This window comes from Protomyctophum bolini, assembly GCF_963924005.1.
Source record: "Protomyctophum bolini genome assembly, chromosome: 10".
Lineage (NCBI taxonomy): Eukaryota > Metazoa > Chordata > Actinopteri > Myctophiformes > Myctophidae > Protomyctophum > Protomyctophum bolini.
The window spans coordinates 2,311,140-2,331,339 of record NC_137871.1 but is presented as its reverse complement, the minus strand read 5'-3'; the positions used below and the strand labels follow the sequence as shown (position 1 = coordinate 2,331,339).

The 20,200-nt window shown below is 43.0% G+C and overlaps 1 long non-coding RNA gene across 1 annotated transcript; it reads right to left on the bottom strand.

Moving 5' to 3' along the window:
• Nucleotides 1-893: 893 nt before the first annotated feature.
• Nucleotides 894-3,507, bottom strand: LOC308322478. The gene is made up of 2 exons (XR_013964723.1): nt 3,269-3,507; nt 894-1,910 (listed from the first exon to the last, which is right to left on the bottom strand). It is a non-coding gene; the product is annotated as an uncharacterized lncRNA (long non-coding RNA).
• Nucleotides 3,508-20,200: the final 16,693 nt, after the last annotated feature.

Below are 20,200 nucleotides of genomic sequence, written 5' to 3'. Positions count from 1 at the left end.
ATTTAACTTTGACAATATAGGTCTACTTTTACATTTAAAACAACCACATATAGGCCTATATAGCCTACTGTAAAGTGAGTATAAACTGTTAATTCAACTGAGAGAAATTCATTAATCAGAATGCTACTCTTAATCAGTTAATCACATTTGCATTTACATGAATGAAAAGGTTAAACCAGGCCAACTCTCAGCTCCAAATGGATAGGCTACATTTATCACAATATTATTTTACTGTGTAATCTAACACAAATCTTACAAATGCTGTCACTCAGTTATTTAATTTAGGCAGAAAATATATCACTGAATAGTGTATGCAATTAATGCATTCAAAAGAGCTGAAATGTTTTATGGACCCTAGTGATTATTTAATAATAATAAAACTGTATTTGTATAGCACCTTTCATGACATGAAATGCAGCTCAAAGTGCTTTACAGAGCAATGGAGAAAAAAAGAAGAAAAGCAAGGCAACGACATTAAAAAACAAGTAGTAATGCAATGCAATACAGTGAGGACATGAATAACAAAAAATAAAAGATCAATTAAAAGCAATGTTGTAGAAGTGGGTCTTGAGCTGTGCTTTAAAAATGTCTACAGAGGCTGCCTGTCGAAGGTACAGTACAGTTCCATGCCGACGGCCCGTAGAAGCAAAAAGCTGCTTCCCCGTATTTTTTAGTTGCCATTTTTTTTAGGCAAAGCGAGCAGGCCAGCAGTGGAAGACCTTAGGGGGGCGGTTTGGGACATATTTAGGAAGGCAGTCATGTAGGTAGGAAGGTGCGAGACCATTGAGAGCTTTATACACAAGTAAAATAATTTTAAAATCAATCCTAAAAACAACCAGTGGAAGCCAGTGCATGTGAAGCCAAAACTGGAGTAAAATGTTCTCTCATCTTAGTTCTAGTTAAAACTCTGGCTGCTGCATTTTGGACAAGTTGTAATCTGTCAGTTGTTTTCTTAGGCAGTCCTGAAAGAAGTGCATTGCAGTATAAATCAAGCAGAGAAAAAACAAAGGCGTGGATTAGCGTTTTCGCATCGTCCAAAGACAAATAGGCTCTGATTCGTGCAATATTTCTAAGGTGAAAAAAGGCAATCTGGGTAACATGATTAATGTGTTTGTGTGTTTAAGTTGTTTCGCCATACCCATTTATTTTGCCATAAATCAGATAGCTTTAAGGTACGGCCATGACAGCAATGGTAGGAAAAAATATATATAATATTAATCATATTCGGATATTCGGTTTTCGGGGGGCCAACTGTTTCCTATATTCGGTATTCACTGCAGTTTCGGCCAAGAATTTCCCTTTCGGTGCATATTGTATGAGTACCGGTATGTAAATAGTTCAATTCAACTTTGTAAATACAAAATGTATTTATTGTTATTTTGTCTTCAGTATAAAAATGAATGAACATTGAACAAGGATACCGTATCTCAGACTCAATCATGTAAAAAATAACGTCAAAATCAAGTCATTCCAGTAGAAAATTAACACAAATACATAAATAAAAAGTACATTCATTGAACATTAAACACAAACAAATAGATTGCACTGAACTGAAAATAGATTGCACTGAACATGAACATTACACATTGCAGAGAGAGGATGAACTGGCTGTTCTCTAGAGTCTCTACTACATTTAAATGTAAACTACTACTACTACTACTACTACTACTACTACTACTCTCCCCCTCTTCTTCGGGCCAGCCTGCACATTGGGCCCTGGTGTTCCTGACCCTGCTCCAGACCCCAGTGCAGCTGTACCACTATGGTCTGGTATGGCCTCGGCTAGGCCTGGTGGTGCTGTAGGCCAGCAGTCCGGCTCCGCTCCAGAGACTTCCAGACATGGCAGTCTCACGTGGTGGTGCTGCTGTAGGCCCGCCGCTGCAGGCCACCTCCTCACCCGTCTTTGGATCCTAAGGCAGTGGAAAATGAAGGTTTCAGAACCACTGGCTTAACAGGTTATTTGTATGGCAGTAGTGCTACAACTCAGAATTCCCTTATTGTTAAAAAAAAGGCTTTTGTGCTTGGGTAATATGTTCTGTTGTGGTCCAATGATGACTTTACAACAGGTTGCCAGGTTGTATTCTATTGCTAGTTTGATCACTTTCACCTTAAAATAACATGAATTAATAAATGACTGAAAATAGCCAATCTACAAGCTCAGAAGTCACAACATGTCGCACTGCAACGTGTTGGGAGCTTGTATATCTTCTATTTTTGGTGTGGACTTTTCTAGTCCTCTATAGCAGTGCTTCCCAAACTTTTTCATGTCAAGGACCCCCAAAATGATACTAATTATCCTGCGTACCCCCATTAGAAAAGATATGCCAGGGACAGACCCCCCCATAAAAATGTTTTTACAGATCTAGCAGTGATTTTCAAACAGTTTCATTTCAAGGGACCCCCAGTTTGACCTGAATTAGGCTATGAACCCCCATAATGGCATTTCTATCTCTGGGACCCCAATGTATATTGTAAAATCAGAGTGTACAAATGGAACGGGGTTCAACTAAGAGATTGTACCATTTATACAATCTATCTCTGAGTAATAATAACAATATAATAGCGGTTATTTATAATGCACTTGACATTTGGGGAAATAAAACAATTAGAAACGAATTGCATGTAGCCTAGGCTAGTAGGCTGTACATATCTACAACGGATCATTCATATCATACAGCGGTGAATTGCTTCGGGCTACGCCGAAAAAGGGTAGTTCTCACACGGGTACATCTCGTCTGTGGCCGCCCCAATGCGAGACGACAGTCACGACACGGTCCTCGAATTCTCCGACATGATTGATTATAATCTAATATAATGATTAATTGACCACATATATGAAGTTTAAACAACTAAATACTCCGCGAAAATAACTTGAAAGTAAATTCCGTGGCCTGTGTGTGACAAGTTTTAAGAGGGCTTAAAAACCACAACAGTAATGGCTGCCAGTGGATCTTTTTTATTTGGCTCAGTCTGTCATGAATACATTTGATAGCATAAACAACTAACTAAATACTATCCCAAAGATATTAAAATATTAAAATTCGTCGTGACAACAACGCATGTTTAGTTTTGCTGCCTGTTGGGGAAATGCACCGAGGGACTAACGCGATAGCATTACTTCAAAATCTCCGACGACAACATTTCTTATTTTCTTTATTTGGCTCTGTCATGATACATTTTATAGCTTAAACAACTAAATACTATCCCAAAACATATTACAATTACCTTCCGTGACACAACAACACTTTTAAAAGAGTATAAAACTTACTAGTTTCGGACATTTTTTTCCCTGCGAGGGCTGTCTGCTGGCTGCTGGAAGAAAAGGGAAAGATCCATGGGGTTGCGCAGTACGGCTGCGCCGTGGCGATATACCCTGCATGGCTCAGGGTACATCCGAGCTGGACTTTGAAAGCAGGCTCGCACGGGGGAGAATAGTGCGGTGCCCTGTGTAGTGTCAGCGCCTGTCTTTTTGTGGTCTGTGGATTGGGAAGTACTGTCGCGCACCGTTGTGACGTCACACACGCCAAAATACACCCTGTCCAGTGTCCACGCTCCGGTTTGAGATTCACCTAATCTGTTTTCATCATCTTCATTTTTCACAGCTACTAATGTGAACATTGACCCATCACCCTCCTTTGGTCTTTGAAATAGCATCTCCTGTTCCTCTTTTATCAGTGGAGCTTCTAGTTTCACCTGGAACAGACTGCGGCTCCTCTCCTGCTGTTCCTCTTTAATCTGTGGATGTTCTAGTTTCACTTGAACCAGACATGGGCTCCTCTCCTGCCGTTCAGGGGAAACCTCCTCGAAATCTGGAAGGAGAGGGGAGGTAACATCAGCAGAGATAAACACATTGTGTTTTCTGTCACTCTCTGAGCCAGAGTTGGCCTTCTTAATGCCAGGTCTGTGTCTAATAAGACATTAGTACTACAGGACTTTTTCTCCTCTCACAATTTAGATTTTCTTTTTCTAACTGAAACATGGTTGAAATGCAATGATAATGTGGCTATGAATGCTCTGTGTCCCATTCATTGTAAATGTATCAGTGACCCCAGGCCTTCTGGCAAAGGTGGTGGGTTAGCTGCTGTGTTCAAACAACAGTTTAGTTGCAGTTATGTGGCTGTTGGCACTTTCAACACTTTTGAGGTGCATATGTTCAGAATTGGAAAATCAAATCCTTTTTATTCCATTTTGATTTATCGTGTACCCGGTAGAGTTGGGTGACGATACGAATACATTGTCAATCGCGAATATACGAATCCAATCGGCGAATATTTTTATCAGGCGATTTTTCGGGACGATTTCCCCCCCTCCGAAATTGCACTCAGCCTTAGCAGAAATCCAACTCTTTAACGGCAGCGTATAGAGCGCAAAATGCAACTCAATCTCGGCCAGCAAACTAGCTGCCCTGCTGCAGGCAGTGAAGATTTAATTCCTTCCTTCCTTGTGTGTGCAACGTGGGGCTGCATGAATGAATGAGTGACATCTCGTTACGTCTAATGCTCTACTGAATGAAGTGGAGGCTTTCCCAGCTATAGCCCTTCCAAGCAGTTTTAGAGAAATATTTTTATTTTTTAAGACTGTGACCGCGGGTGACTAACCATTAAAAAACAACCGCTGTTCCTGTAGGGCAGACTTATCTGCTAGCCCCATAATGTGCGTGTGCGTGCCCTCTCGAGAGGGCACATATGGGGCTAACTTACCTGCATGAATGGGACATGGGGATCCGTAATCATCATGAATTGGGGCTGACACGGTTACTTACAGTGACTCATAATACCCAATTACCCATACAATGTTTTTCACTCATGGATTCAGTAGACAGTCTTAGCCATAGCCTACGTCAATTCCAAGGACAGGGCAGAGAGGGCACTCGGCTCGACTGTAATGAATACACTTGAAATTAATAAATGCATGTTGTCTTGTGTTCTTATCTTCTCGGGGCTATTGTTAATGCATGTTCAAAATCAATCGGCAATTATTATATTATGGCGACGAGTATAGTCACTCATGACGGACAATCGGACATATAGGCAATGAAACAGTCAGTAAAGTGGAATGAATCACAGCATTATATCGCCCCTTGCTGCAGAATGGAAAAGAATGCAGAATATTTTCATGGCTTAGAATCTAGGACAGATGATCAGTTGAGGCAATTTATTATTTGGTTCAAAAATACCTCCCTCACAATCAGAATAACAATGACGGTGCGACAACTGTTTCACACCTGTGGCTATTGGCTAAAACATTCCCGTATAGCCTGAATGATTATGCAAACACTGTAAATACTGTAAACACGTTTTCAATTTCAATAAATCCTGAGCAAATCTGTAAACATTAAAGGTGATATAGGCAGGTTTTCAGCCAAAAATCAAAATATTTATCTATCTATATTTGTGGCCTTATTCCCTCTATCTTCCCCTATATTTTGATGCTGAGCTGCTGCCCTGTAGACATACACTCTCCCTTTGTCTCCCTCTATGTGTTTGTATCTGTTTATATCCACTGTTGTTTATGTGTCGGGACGGAAGTGTGTTGGGAGGAGGGTCTGTGTGGGGGGTGACGCGGAGTCTTAGCCAATCACAGCGCGAGGGTGTGACTGTGTGTTCGACCCAGCAGTATTATAATGAAAACGCAATGCGATTCCATTGCAAGTATAATATTATCCCCATATCTTAGTTTCACCATTGTTCATGTGAAATAGTATGTTTATGATGTAATATGTAAGCCTGTTGAAATTATGAGAATCGCTATGTATAGCGCATGGTTGGGTGGTCCGGCCGGCTTGAAGCTTGCATTCAACCCGTGCTCGCCAACGGTGACAAGCCGTCGCTGATCATAGCGATTTTTCTTCATTGCAATGAATAACCGTGGACAAAGTAGTTCACATGAACGATGCTGTAGTGGCTGGGGCATTTGAGGGGCAATATGTTTTATATGCACGATTACAAATGAAAGATAATTGAATTGAGAGCCAGTGAGTCTGCTCCACTACTTCCTACTTCCTCATTTGCGGGACTCGTCGTGTCAGTCTTGTGATATTGTGATTACGCTACAGTTACCCTTAAAAAAACATGTCAACTCAATGTCATTGTTGTAACTATGATATCGATAGAAATTCATAATTTTTTTAATGTCATATTTAGCCATACGAGCGCAATATCCATAGCGTCCCTCCCAGCAGCAACAACAACCCCATAGCCTGAAGTGACCTGGCTCAGCCAATAGAATGACGGGGGGAGGGGGGTGGAGCTAGAGTTCTACAAACTACAAACTATTAATTTAATAGTTTTCGGACTCTGAGCTCACTGAGCTGTCTCCCTCTGAGACCCTCTAAATGTAAACATTCACATTTTATTTCACAAACAAAAAAGTGCTAAACAGTAGGCCTAGCCGTTCTGTGCAAAAATAAAGTAGTTGTGCAAAGTGCAAACTTAAATAAAGTAAAGTAAATCGAACACAATAGTGCAAATAATAATTTGTAATAATAATAATAATTTGCAGGTCAAAACCGTTCAGGCAATCTGGCTTAATACAAAATAACTTGTTTAAAGATTCTTGGCTAGGAAAACAAGCATATTGACCTTGTCTGGCTTGAGCAACGTGCGCAGATGAGTTACAACATTGCCAGCTGTACTAAAGACTCTTTCTGACGGTGTGCTAGTGGCAGGAATACAGAGATATTTGCGTGCCATGTTGGACAGTAGAGGAAGGCGCGTTTCACTTGTCTTCCACCATTGCAGTGGGTCTTCGTCACCCATAATGACCTCTTCACGGACGTAGATGTCAAATTCGGACTCTGCTCTCTCCTGTGGTGAACGGCTCACTAGATTCCTTGATCTCCCCAACAGGCCACCCAGTGTTTTGGCTTTCTTCTCTGGCTGCTGAGGGGCCGCTGGCTGGCGCTGCCCTCCCTCGTAGTCATCCTCCTCTTCAACTCGAATACGCACCGCTGGTGCAACAGGCTTGTTTTTAGTGGACCAGAACTCCACCATCTCAGTCTCGAGCTTTGTTTTGATGACAATTGATTGGGCGTGTGTTAAATGGTCTCCTTTGTACCGCGGGTCGAGGAAAGTTGCGGTGCGCAGCAGTAGCATTGTGTCGTCGTTGTCATATTTTTTGTCCATCTGTGCCATAACCTCTTGTTTGATGTTCTTTGTCATCGTTAAATCATCATTTTTTATTTCAAGAGCTGTGTCACGGAGATGGATGAGCATTGGGATCAGACAGGATACAGTCACATACTTTTCCGCAGACATTATGTCTGTGAAATCTGCCACTGGTTTCAAGCCTTCATTCACTGCCTTAAGCACATCCATGTCTTGCCAGGTCAACGGTGGTAGAGGACGCCTCCCCTTGTCAGCAGCAAATACCCTTTTAATGGCATCGGCTTGTTCGATGACCCTGGCCACCATTTTTTGTTTTGTCCCCCAGCGAGTTGGACATTCCTTAAAACAAACAAACACATACAATATACAAATGTGTTAATTGAGCGAATATTAATTTGATAACACAGTTGACCCAATAAATAATAGGCTAACGCACATAATGTTATAAAAAAAAGAGCGACACATATGCATTGCATTTATTTTGTTGTTTGTTTATTGTTTTATAATATAGTCTTGCTTTAGCTTTACTTACTGCCATCATGGAATGCTCTGGCAGCTCGAGTTCTTCTTGGGCTTTACGCAGCTCCCGTCGCCTGTACCAACTGTGAGCAAATGCCCCGTTGATGACTCTGCACATAGCAAAGGCATGGTCCGTCCCTTTCTGTTCCTTCTTTATACTGTTATTCACGGCCACGTTCAGATTGTGACCAAAACAGTTGAGCCACGGCCACTTCAGTTTGCGCATGGCACTGACAATGTTAGAGCCATTGTCTGTAGTGACACAGGCCAGCTTTTCCTCTGCGATGCCCCACGCTTCAATGCATTCTTGAAGTTGATCTTTCAGTTCATCAGCTGTGTGGTCATCGGGGACGTACGTAACTTCAAGACATTTGGCCTGCAGTACCCAATTTCCTGTGATGTAATGCGCTGTGACATTTATATAGGGGACCATGTTTGTAGCAGACCACATGTCTGTTGTTAGCGCGATAAAGTCAGCTGCACCCATCTCGTTTTTTATTTCGCCCCTCATTTTGTTGTACAAGTCTGGAATGGCTGTCTTGGAAAAGTATTGCCTTGCAGGAGGCTCGTACTGTTTGTCAAATGTGTAGAGTAACTCCTTCAATGGCTTAGTTTCTACAGTACGGAAAGACAGCATGCCCTTGCAGATGTATTTTGTCACCGCCATTGTGCATGTTAACCATCTCGAGCTATCCCTCTTGTACTTTACACACTTTGCAAAGGCTCCGCCGATGTCAGGCTGCTGTGGTGGTGGTCTTGCACCCGCGGCCGATGAGGCGCGGGAGGAGGCGCTATTTTTAGCTGAAAGTCTTGCATACACCGCGGGATGGTGAATGGATAAATGCTCGTGCAAGTTGGTTGTGTTGGCATCTTTGGACGGAACAATACGTTTGCAAAGACGGCAAAGAGGCATCGTTTTGTCCTTGGGGTTTCCATTTTCGTCCGGTTTAAAACCGAAGTATTCCCAGACAGCCGACTTTGTATTTTTCTTTGTAACTAGTACTTCCATCACCTCCATGTTTGTTTTTCCTGTTTCACCGGCGCCGCGTCCCCACGCTTCACTGCACGTCGCCGTAGGCGGGGCCGGACTGTGTGTGTGTGTGTGTGTGTGGCTGTGTAACCCTGTGTGTGCTGCTGCTGCTGTAAACACCACACATTATTTTCTCGCGAATACATCGTCAATCGCCGATTCTTTGTCAGACGATTGGCGATTGAAAAAAATTGGCATATCGCCCAACCTTAGTACCCGGCCCTTTTTATTGATGAGTTGTTTGTGTCTGACCATAAGGCCATTTCTTTTAATATAGTTCATAATGTTGACACTCAATCCACTAAACGCAAAGTCTTATCACGTTCTCTCAACAGTCACTCTGCTGAAAAAATCTCCAATACTTTTACTCTTCTCAGCAATGACTTGTCTTTCCCCACTCTGACAAACAACTTAGTTGGTTGTTTTAAGGTTGTGTTCATAAGAAACTCAATCTTGCCTATTACAGTTCCCACAGTTGTCTGTCCCACCCCTCCTTCATTTCTCAGTGACTTCAGCCAAACTTCCATTGCACACTTAACTAAAATCGTTTCCAAAATGCATCCCTCTACCAGTCAACTACTCCGGGTCTCTAATGATATTCTAATGCGTGCTGACTCTGGTGAGTGCTCGGTACTGTTGCTCCTGGATCTAACTGCCGCGTTAGACACCATTGATCACTCAATTTTAATCAGTAGGCTTGAGACATGGGTATGTCTACGGGGGACGGTGCTCCAGTGGTTTGCCTCCTATCTCTCAAATAGAAGTGTTGCGGTCTCCATCAACGACCATGTTTCCGCCTCTGCTCATTTAAATTGTGGCGTGCCCCAAGGTTCGATTCTTGGCCCGGTTACCCCAAGACTTCAAAGAACTTAGGCGTTATATTCGATCACCAATTTACTTTTGAACCACACATCAAAAAGGTCGTCCAAACCTGTTTCTTTCAATTAAGAAACATCTCAAAAATCAAGTATTTACTAACACCACAGGATCTCGAAAAACGTATACATGCTTTTATTTCATCCCGTCTGGATTATTGTAATTCTTTGTTCACCACCCTGAGTCACGCCTCAATACACTTATAAATCCCTCTTTGGACTGGGTTCATTATATTTGACAGAGCTACTCCACCCCAGGGTTTATACAAGGCAACTTAGGTCTTCGGATAAAGGACTTCTTATCATCCCTGCTACCAAGCTAAGAACAAAAGGTGATCGAGCCTTCTCAGCTATTGCACCGAAACTCTGGAACGAGTTACCTCTGAATTTAAAAAATGCAGAGTCAGTCGACACTTTTAAAAAGCTGCTTAAAACATACCTATATGTTGAATAGGGTCTATCGCTTGGACGCTGCACACACGCGGATGAAAACATTTTGATTTTATTCCATCACATCACATCACATCACAAGAAGATGCCAAGGATGGACTGGATCTTCGGGAATGTTGGCAGATTTCGTCGTGGCAAATTTCGTTGTCCTCTAAAAGAAATTAGGGGAATGTTTGGATGAGGAGAAGAAGAAGCCGGGGTCCGATCAATTCATCGTGAAGGTGACAATTGTAGTTCTCGATCAAAGAAGAAATCGGGACATTTTTCACAGGAGACGATCAGGAAACAGGAGATTGGATGTTACTGTGACTCGAGGAGAAACCACTGTCCGGGAGTTGCTCAACATCGTCAACGCCAGGTTTGCAGTTCAAGGTGTGCAGCAGGAGGCTGGAGTGATATGGTCCACGGTGGATTTCCCACTGAGACTTCACTACACTATGGGACAAATCAATGGTGATCCCGGCAACAAAGTCCTGACGGTACTAGGTGTCAATGATGGAGATGAGGTGACCATTACCCAGTGGGTGGAGGAACTCCCTAGCGGATTTTTTAAGGATGAAGAAGGAAACGTCTGGCATAGACCACAGCGACGCAATTAACTGACCAGGAGAAGAAACAAGTGTTGACTTCGTTGACTTCACCGACACCAGAGAGACACACACACACACACACACACACACACACACACACACACACACACACACACACTTAAAAGGTACATTTTAGTTCTAAATAATGTACCAATAGTTTTGCTATGTTGTAATGTTTAAAGGCTCATATAAGGTGTATAGGTGTAAAGAAGTCCCAGTCTTAATAAATGTTTTTTGAAACACACAAAAAAAAAAACATACCTATATGTTAAATATTTTGGCCTAATATAGTGAGTATATCTACTGTGTCTTGTTCTGCCTGTACTGTATATATTTTCATGTATTCTGTTGCTCGTTTATTATTGTTATCACTGTTTTGCTGTTGACTGTGTTTTTCTTGTTTTATTTTTATTATTTTACTGTGTACAGCACCTTGTAACGATTGTTTTGAAAGGCGCTTCATGAATAAAATTACCTTACCTTACCCCATATGTTTTACAAATCTTTGTTGTATAAACACGTCTCGTCTCTGTCACGCAGTCACAGTAAACTGTAACCTGAAACTGGCACGTGTGTTACAGCGGAATGTATGGGCCACGTGTCGATCTACAAGCAGGGGTGTGCTGAAGGCGGCGCGCTAGTTCTGGGAACCCATTGGCTTGAGAGATGAGAGTTCTGAAGCTTTTTTTATTTCCACAACAGCTACCATATCACACGCCATGCGCCCCTTAATGCTGACGCCACGTTGCCAGGCTCAGTGGCAAAGATTTCAGCACTTTTTGAATCCAAGGTACAACAGGACAGTCAGAGAGGAGCACATGTTTAACTAGCTGTAAATAAAACGGTACCTACCCATCCTGTACAACTTTACTACGGGTTGCAGCGTTGCATCAAACAGTCCATGTCCCTGGCGGTCCATATGCCGCTGTTCCTCTGACCGTGCTGAATGACTTTTGGAGGCCATCTCTCTCCTGATGGCCTGAGATCTCCTCCTGTGGTGCTCTGTGGAAATCACCAAAAGAAAAGAATGTTTAGTTATCATTCAGCAACCTGAATGATCACAGCATCCTGACATGCTGTCTCCATCATGGCCATCAGACATAGATGACACACACACACACACACACACACACACACACACACACACACATAGTCGTAAATACATGTTCATAAAGGAGAGTTTATGAATGAATAGTATGGCTCATTGGGACAATTTGATGTTTAAACAACGTGTCCACTGGAGCTAAAGTGAAAACATTCACCAAAAATAGCATATCCACAAGCTCACAACGCATCAAGTTGAGACGTATTGTGGGCTTGTAGATCAGCTATTGTAGGTGTGGTAGTCCATATTTTAGGTTTGGTGGTCCAAGTATAAAGGGTTTAAGTGGTTAAACTGAAGAGACATTGATAAATTCCAAATATGAAAGTATTCTGCAGCACCACTGGACCAGCTGGGCTAGTCACTGTAGGCTCATCATTAACCCTAACCCACCCACTGGGCTAGTCACTGTAGGCAGTGTTGTACCCGAACGCGTTCAAAGAACAATCGTTCACGAACTCGTTCATATCCAGGGTGAACGTGAACGGAACGTACTGTATTTCTACTTGATGAACGTCATTGTGAACGCGTTCCATTTCTGGCGTGTGTGAACGTCACTTTCGCAGGTTCAACTTCAAGAGTGAGTGAGTGTTTCCATAGAGCCTTCCAGGCTAAATCCCCGAAGCTAAAACATACACCCTAAACATGCCTTAAGGCTCATACATAGTTTGGATTTTCGGTGGTGGGGTGACCACCGAACTACAACATGACGTCACGAGCCGCGGTGAAGAACAAACCACCGCCACCGCTCCAGCCCATCTCTCTGTTTTTACTCACCACCGCTCAACGTTATTTCAGCTCCGGCGTAAATCCAGACTATGGATAGGCCTTTAATATCTAGCGAAAAACCCACCAAAAAGTCCTTATCCGACACAAATTAACTAATCTTTCTCAGCCGTCACTGGAGCGCGCATCTAGCTACTGCATGATGATCATGCACTCACGCTGCATGCACACAGCATGCAGACAGACAGCAGACACTGTCCCAACTCCCAACACAAACACTAAGGAAACTTGTCGTTTGATTAAACATAATATGCCACGAAAAATAGCTTCCGATAGCTTAGTTGGTTATTATCGTGTCGAGGAGGTACATGTCCATATCGCCACGAACGGCTAACAAAAGACATCTCTCTTCCACAGTGAGTGAAGCGCAGTGATGCCTGATTAATTCTTCGTCGTACAATGTGTTCCGTGCTGAAAAAAGCTGATATACAAGCTCACAACGTGTCGCGTACGCAACAGGTTGTGAGCTTGTAGATCAGCTATTTTCATCATGCGGAGAGATGCAGGCTCTGAGAACATTCAGAAACGTTTGCCTTCACAATAAAAGCATGCAGCTTTCAAAAGTGTGCCCATATAGACAAGGGAAATATTTAAGAATTCGGTGGCATTTCACATTGCAAAAGAGCAATTTTTGTAAAATGTTAAAAAAAATGATAGAGCCCTACACTTAAAAGTTCCTCCAACAATCCCCTCAATATAAACATATAAGAGTGCATTAATACAAACTGAATGCCCAGACATAGACGTCTGCAATGGTAAGTTCAGGGAAAAAGAAAGAAAGTTACTATGTTTACCCAGGGTAACTGGACTAAAGGTACTATGTTTACCCAGGGTAACTGGACTAAAGTTACTATGTTTACCCAGGGTAACTGGACTAAAGGTACTATGTTTACCCAGGGTAACTGGACTAAAGGTACTATGTTTACCCAGGGTAACTGGACTAAAGGTACTATGTTTACCCAGGGTAACTGGACTAAAGGTACTATGTTTACCCAGGGTAACTGGACTAAAGGTACTATGTTTACCCAGGGTAACTGGACTAAAGTTACTATGTTTACCCAGGGTAACTGGACTAAAGGTACTATGTTTACCCAGGGTAACTGGACTAAATGTACTATGTTTATCCAGGGTAACTGGACTAAAGGTACTATGTTTACCCAGGGTAACTGGACTAAAGGTACTATGTTTACCCAGGGTAACTGGACTAAAGGTATTATGTTTACCCAGGGTAACTGGACTAAAGGTACTATGTTTACCCAGGGTAACTGGACTAAAGGTATTATGTTTACCCAGGGTAACTGGACTAAAGGTACTATGTTTACCCAGGGTAACTGGACTAAAGGTACTATGTTTACCCAGGGTAACTGGACTAAAGGTACCATGTTTACCCAGGGTAACTGGACTAAAGGTACTATGTTTACCCAGGGTAACTGGACTAAGCTCACAAACTTGTTTACAGCCAGGCCCTGCTCATAGAACATTTCATGGTAGGGGTTCAAACCCAGGTAAACAAACCCACAATGTTTATAAACAATTACAAAATGTGTATAAACAAATCCCAAATGGTGGTAAACAAACCACAAATATATGTAAACACATGTAAAATACAATACAATACAAATCATAAATGTTTATAAACAAACCCAACATATTTGTAAGCTAATCACATGTTTATAAACAAGCCCAAAATGTTTTTAAACACATACCACATGTGTATTTAAGCAACCCACCCCCCAAAGAAATGTTTATGAACAAATCCCAAATGTTTAAAACAAATCCCAAGCGTTTACCTGCTTTGTTCACTAACATTACAGAGATGCCCAAAGGAAAGGAAAGGTAGGCCTACTATGTTTTCCCAGGGTAACTGGACTAAGCTCAAGAACTTGTTTACAGCCAGCCAGGCCCTGCTCATAGAACATTTCATGGTAGGTGTTCAATGCCTTGTTCAAGGGCACTTCAGCTGTGGTAATTTAAACGTGGCGACTTGGCGACGCGAATAATTCGCATTTTTTAAAAACCAATTGAAGTCAATGGAAGCTTCCACATCAGTGGCGAATGTGCGAATGTGCGAAAATGCGACAGTTTTCGCTCTTTATTTGTTCGCTCTGGTGTCGAATTTTGCAGACATTCGCAGGCGAAATTCAACGGCTCTGACCAATCAGAATGCAGCCCAAACTTGTTGCTGTGTATAAACAGCGGCGTACCGTACAGTAGCTGTCAACAGAGCAGCCGCCGGTCCGGTTACGCAGGTCGGGATAGCACAGCAGCACACTGTTGCACACCTCCCCTCCTACAACTCTGTTGGGTGTGTGTGCGCTCGCGTGTGCATGCGCATTGCGCGAGCGTGCGTGCGTGCCGTGGACATGGCACATGGGTGTGCAACAGAGCAGCCGTCGGTCCGGCTACGCAGGTCGGGATAGCGCAGCGTGGACATGGCACATGGGTGTGCTAACAGTACGCAATAGAGGTGGGATCGGGCCGACTTTATACTACCCGAACCGAACCCGTCACCGACAGCTTTGTGTCCAAACCGAAACAAGCCCGACCTTAATTATTAATATATGCGCCTGGCCCGTGCCCGATACCCGACACTTTTTTTTGTTGAGGAAGGCACTTTAATAATTCCACTGACAGCATACAGCTTGCCTGGCTGTTACCTTTAGACATATTATGCCACACTATATGTCTTGTAAATTACCATGAAAGGGGTCCGTTTTATATAGCTACTACGTTGATGAATAAATAGCTATAGTATAACACGCCGTGCACACTACAAAGCACACTGCACAGCACTGTGCGCAGTCAGTTGCATACACACCGTCATTATTACACACACACACACACACACACACACACACACTCCTGCAGTTTTATACCAGCATTGATGATTGATTTGACATCGGCAACTCTGCATTGGCAATATTTAATCCACACAGCTTGTTCGTGCAAAGTTGCAAACTGCTATTCAATCAAACAATCGGCGCCAGCGGGAGGCGATTATTGGTAGCCTAATTTGCCATGGTCCATGGGCAGGATCGAGTAACTACTCAACTCTTCACTGTTCAACATCTAATAAATCAAACTATTTATATTAATCCAAAAATCGCGGTTTACATGTTGTCATGGAGGAGGAGGATCGCATCCGCCGTGGGTGAGTTCAACCTAAGCCAACTCCTGGCTCCTCTCTTCAGTGGTTCTTCCAGCTGCGCCCCATATAATGTAGCCTCGGATCCCTACGATCATTCTGTAGCTTCAGACCTACAGAATTGGCGTAGTGACTGAGGTTCACAATTTCACATGGGGCTACGTTCGCTGCTGCTGCTGCTGCTTGCAGCACGTGCGTTGCAAGCTTGCGTTGTTGCAACTTGCAAGCGGTGCTGCTGCTTGCAGACAGAGCATTATCACGCTGCACCGGCTATGTGGGCCGGTACGAATTAATTGGACCCCTCCATCTGTGAAGTACTGGATACGGGGTTATTAAAGAAAGGATACCAAAGCGGGAGGGGGAGGAGAGGAGAGGAGGAGGGAGAGGAGAGGAGCTATAATCGCACAATACGCGTCGCCGGGCAAATATTTCGCATTTTCAGATCGCTTATTCGCATCGCGTCGCTAATTCGCCAGTGTGTAATGACCTTAACTGATACAAAATGACTAATCCACACAATTAGCGACCACTGTCACGTGACAGTGTGCATTTCAACAGATCTTAGTTAGTTTTAGGCTACTATGAACAAAGCAAAAATAGTATAACTTACTTTATCAGAGAAACAGCAACGAGGGACTTAGCTTAGCTACTAGCACAACAGATGTTGTTGTGATTGGAGCAGTGTGAGAGAAATAAGACGTTTTGAGTGAATTAAGCTATGGTTGCTCAAAGCTCTGGGTTGTCCTCTGTGTGTCCTCTGTGTGACTTTAGCTACAAAACGTCTGTTCAGCTTGAAATGGACGGACACGGTGGAAACTACTGGAAAGCCTGGTGAGGCGAGGTTAGGCGAACACAAATGGTTGTTGTGCACATCCGCATTCGCGCTGGAGCCAGTGTTGCCAACTCTCGTGAGAGAAATAAGCCAACCCACCTCCAAAAACAAGCCAAAATAAACCCAATAACATCCCCATATAATCCTAATAAAAATGATTTATGCATTTATCATTATACATACTATTTATGTCTATGATAATTAATGTTTTAGTAATTTATTATACTAATAATTAGCTCATAAAGAAAATAAAAGGATATCTGGAAAAAAGATGCCAAAAGTCGCGGGAAATAAGCAGACTTGGCAACCCTGGCTGGAGCGTGCACGTAGCATAAACGGTCGCGAGGGGGAGCCATGGTACAGCGTAATACTATGCAACATAGGAATTATAGCAAATACATATCCGTTACACCAGTGGATTTCAATGAGTGGTCTTAAGGGGTTTCTACTGTAGGTGGTCCCCATGCATCAAAATAATTGAGAGTTGGTAACCAAATAGACCCCTTTTTTAACCCTTGGGTGTAAAATGAAATCAAATGGACCCTTGGTTTCATTCTGCACTCTCAACTATAACACTATAGAAACACTACAACACTATAGAAACACTATAGTAACACTATAGAAACACTATAACACTATATAAACCCTATAACAGAATGATGACCAATGCTATAGAATGATGACCATATGCTATAGAATGATGAACAATGCTATCACATTAATAATAAATAATAATGGATTTATATTTATAACGCACTTTACATTCGCAATAATCTCAAAGTGCTACAGCAGTGAATAGGCTAAAAACAAAATAAACAGCACACCATTAAAAATATCTAAAAGAACAGGAACATTTAAAACACTAGAAACAAAATTTCAAGAAATTTTACTGGGTGCCTGAAGCTCGCCAAGTCTGTGCAGCATTTGAGCCACGGACCACCATTTGATGACATTTAGCCTCTCAGAAGGGTCCATTTGGTTACATGTGAGCCGGTTCTCCCCATTGACTTTCAATGGGGTATTTTGTCTAAGTTTATTGCGCATTATGTTGCCACCAACATTATAATGCTAACATGCTAATACTAACATGCTAACATGCTAGCATGCTAACATTTTAATGCTAACATGCTAATGCTAACATGCTAACATGCTAATGCTAATATGCTAACATGCTAATGCTAAGATGTCTGAGCTGTAAGGGTCCATTTGGTTTCGTTCAGGGGGCGGCCCGGTACTGGCGAGCCGCCCTGCTTCTGAAACGGTCGAGAAATGACAGAGTTACGCGTTTCCCCGATTTTCTCCATTGTGTGTGTGTGTGCGTGCACATGTGTGCATGTAGGTGCATGTGCGTTCGTGTGTGCGCGTGTGTGAGAGGTGGTCAACTTGGTCTAAGTCCATGGAGCAAGTTTCAAGACTGTAGCATGTTGCAAACAAAAGTTATAGCTGTGTAAAGGCCAGCCAATAGGAAGACAGAGGGGCGGGGCTTAAGCAATTAAGCCATTGCAGCTTGTTCCTCTTGATGGCCTACGTCCATGTACCAAAGTTTGAGGCTGTAGCATGTTGTAAACAAAAGTTAGAGCTGTGTAAAGGCCAGCCAATAGGAAGACAGAGGGGCGGGGCTTAAGCAATTAAACATTTACAGCGTGCTCCTATTGGTGGTCCAAGTCCATGGAGCAAGTTTCAAGACTGTAGCATGTTGCAAACAAAAGTTATAGCTGTGTAAAGGCCAGCCAATAGGAATACAGAGGGGCGGGGCTTAAGCAATTAAGCCATTACAGCTTGTTCCTCTTGATGGTATACGTCCATGTACCAAAGTTTGAGGCTGTAGCATGTTGTAAACAATAGTTAGAGCTGTGTAAAGGCCAGCCAATAGGACGACAGAGGGGCGGGGCTTAAGCAATTAAACATTTACAGCGTGCTCCTATTGGTGGTCCAAGTCCATGGAGCAAGTTTCAAGACTGTAGCATGCTGCAAGCAAAAGTTATAGCTGTTTAAAGGCCAGCCAATAGGAATACAGAGGGGCGGGGCTTAAGCAATTAAGCCATTACAGCTTGTTCCTCTTGATGGTATACGTCCATGTACCAAAGTTTGAGGCTGTAGCATGTTGTAAACAATAGTTAGAGCTGTGTAAAGGCCAGCCAATAGGACGACAGAGGGGCGGGGCTTAAGCAATTAAACATTTACAGCGTGCTCCTATTGGTGGTCCAAGTCCATGGAGCAAGTTTCAAGACTGTAGCATGCTGCAAGCAAAAGTTATAGCTGTTTAAAGGCCAGCCAATAGGAATACAGAGGGGCGGGGCTTAAGCAATTAAGCCATTACAGCTTGTTCCTCTTGATGGTATACGTCCATGTACCAAAGTTTGAGGCTGTAGCATGTTGTAAACAATAGTTAGAGCTGTGTAAAGGCCAGCCAATAGGACGACAGAGGGGCGGGGCTTAAGCAATTAAACATTTACAGCGTGCTCCTATTGGTGGTCCAAGTCCATGGAGCAAGTTTCAAGACTGTAGCATGCTGCAAGCAAAAGTTATAGCTGTTTAAAGGCCAGCCAATAGGAATACAGAGGGGCGGGGCTTAAGCAATTAAGCCATTACAGCTTGTTCCTCTTGATGGTATACGTCCATGTACCAAAGTTTGAGGCTGTAGCATGTTGTAAACAATAGTTAGAGCTGTGTAAAGGCCAGCCAATAGGACGACAGAGGGGCGGGGCTTAAGCAATTAAACATTTACAGCGTGCTCCTATTGGTGGTCCAAGTCCATGGAGCAAGTTTCAAGACTGTAGCATGCTGCAAGCAAAAGTTATAGCTGTTTAAAGGCCAGCCAATAGGAATACAGAGGGGCGGGGCTTAAGCAATTAAGCCATTACAGCTTGTTCCTCTTGATGGTATACGTCCATGTACCAAAGTTTGAGGCTGTAGCATGTTGTAAACAATAGTTAGAGCTGTGTAAAGGCCAGCCAATAGGACGACAGAGGGGCGGGGCTTAAGCAATTAAGCCATCACAGCTTGTTCCTCTTGATGGTCTACGTCCATGTACCAAAGTTTGAGGCTGTAGCATGTTGTAAACAATAGTTAGAGCTGTGTAAAGGCCAGCCAATAGGAAGACAGAGGGGCGGGGCTTAAGCAATTAAACATTTACAGCGTGCTCCTATTGGTGGTCCAAGTCCATGGAGCAAGTTTCAAGACTGTAGCATGTTGCAAACAAAAGTTAGAGCTGTGTTAAGGCCAGCCAATAGGAAGAGAGGGTTTGTGTGTTGGTGTGTGTGTGTGTGTGTGTGTGTGTGAGTGTGTGTGTGTGTGTGTGTGTGTGTGTGTGTCCATTTGGTTTCTCTCAGGGGGGCGGCCCGGTTCCGGCGAGCCACCCTGCGTCTGAAACGGTTGAGAAATGACAGAGTTATGTGTTTCCCCAATGTTCTTCATTGACTTTCAATGTGTGTGTGTGTGTGTGTGTGTGCGTGCACATGTGTGCATGTGCGTGCGTGTGCGTTTGTGTGTGCGCGTGTGTGAAGGGTGAATCATTAACAATGTATCAATTTCAGCTGGGCTAGTCTATGCAAATGCCACCACTATTGAAAGTTAACCCATTCTGAACGGGAACCCCTTTTTTTTGTTATGCTGAATTTGTTCAGATATACGGTCCGAAAAAATTGCTCTAGCGCAAAAAGTAAAAGTCGAATGCGATTTTTGTTTTCGCCGTGAGTGACCCGAGACATTGAGGTACGCCGTGTGCGATCGTGGTATTGGTACGATAAAAAACGTGGTTATAAG